This window comes from Montipora capricornis, chromosome 6 (assembly GCF_036669925.1).
Source record: "Montipora capricornis isolate CH-2021 chromosome 6, ASM3666992v2, whole genome shotgun sequence".
NCBI classification, from domain to species: Eukaryota; Metazoa; Cnidaria; class Anthozoa; order Scleractinia; family Acroporidae; genus Montipora; species Montipora capricornis.
The window spans coordinates 70,484,048-70,486,117 of record NC_090888.1 but is presented as its reverse complement, the minus strand read 5'-3'; positions in this window follow the sequence as shown (position 1 = coordinate 70,486,117).

Below are 2,070 nucleotides of genomic sequence, written 5' to 3'. Positions count from 1 at the left end.
TCTTCCTTAAAATAGCCGCGCATTATGATCAGGGGGTAAATTTAGATAGAAAAAAATATCTTTGGAAGAGGACCATTTATGGTGGATGTGTCCTCTCCCATCATCCTCTCTTTTTTGAAGTTCCGGGAAATGATTTTTCCGACAGAAAGGTTGTGAGGGTGAAAAATGAGGAATTCTCTCGTTCTCTACCTTCTGTGACGTATGCAGTGCTTTCTGTCGATTGATTATTGAATCCCGTTAAGCAACAATGTTGAGTCCAGTGTCAGATTAGATACGTTTATTGAAGAATTGGCACATTTCCTCTGATTTTAAGGAGAAATCAGGGTCCCCACTGCATAAACGTCGAAGTATAGGATACTGAGAATATAGTTACGGGATGGTGTGAGGGTGAGAAGATGAATGTAATAAGAAGTAAATGTGGGAATCTATGGGTTTTGTGATATTCACTGGATGACAGGCCGTTGCCTATGATAAAAAGATTGACATCAAGAAAAACATTTGAAGTTTTGTATTTAAGTGCCGGGTGAACAGAACTGACGGAAGTACTGAATGAACTGATTTAGGTCTTTTTTACTAGCTGAAGTGGCGCCGACACAGTCGTCCATGTGACGGCCGTAAGGCCCAGGTTTCGCTCCAGTATACTGGTTAAAAAATTGATTTTCAATGTAATGGCCGAATACATTGTAGAGTCTCGTAGTAGGCTCCATTTTATTACTCATGGCAACACCGTTAATCATTAAGCTTATACAGTAGTTTTCAGAAAAAGAACAATTAAGTGTTAAAAAGAGTTCGGCTAAAAGGAGCAGTGGCGGTTTCTGGTGCTGGGAATAGTGAGCTGGTCGAAAAAAAAAATTTATCGTTTGGAGTCTTTCGTCCTTTGGAATAACAGTGTAATTCCATACTGAACCAAAGTCAAGTCGGATATGTAGCCATTCACCAGGGTGCATTGACACCTGTCGTGCAAGTAATTCATCAACCATTCATGGAAGTTTCCACAAATACCTTCAGCTTGTAGCTTGAGTGAAAGGATGTTGTGTGAGAGACTGTCGAAAGCCTTTCTAAAGTCTACAAATATTGCTCCTACAGTCAAACTTTATACAATTCCATCTTCCATCTGTCTGTCAATGACAACAGCATTCCTTTCGCAGAGAGGCCTTTTGCGAAGCCCCATTGTGCTGGATTCTTTAAGGAGTGTTTACTTAGATGATCATCCAATAAATCACAAACTTGGTACTCCAACATTTTACTAGGGATGCTAAGTAAGGAAATAGGCCTATAGTTGCCAATGACAGATTTAGAGCCTTTCTTATATAGGTATGACTTTCGCTCTTTTCCACATATGAGGCATAGATCTAGAGTCAAAGCTACTTTTGATGGGTAGCTGCCACAAGCCATAATTGTCTGTCTAGGCGGGTGTCTAGGCAGACACAAAAGTCAGACCGTATCAACTCGGATCGCACACCTCCGATCGACGTAAAAAAAAAAAAAGATAAGACCTCGAGAAATCTCCGTAGCCCTAGTCTCTAAGCTAACCTTGGTGAAATCGGGGCAAACGTCGAATAGCTTTGGTTTACAACAGGAACCGTCCGTTTTTCGCTCGATCCGAGTTGACCCATCCGAGTCGATTCGGTCCGACTGTTGTACCTGCCCTGTCTAAATAGCTAGAGATTAGTTTGATAAGGCAACTGAAAGTGGGACAATTGGTCGTCCAGGGTTGTTTGGTTTGTGAATTCTAGATCTGAAGTAAATGCGTGAAGTTGCAGGAGTATACCGAGACGTCGAATGAGGTTTTGAGCAGTGGTTGGAATTTCTTGTTTGGTAATAAGATCTTGTATATTTTCTTTGACAATTTATTGGTTAGCAGTAGGCTAAGTGTCATCTTTGTCTACTTTGGTATAAAAGAGGTGTCGGAAAGTTGCCGAAAGCTTCTTGTCGGTAAAGGTCGGTCCCTCAATCCCCACAGAATTAACGAACGCTTTTCTTTCAACTACATTGCTATATACCCCCCGAACAGCGTAGTTCCTTTTTCCATTATAAAATTCCCTATCGCTCTGACGAAGGGCTAACACT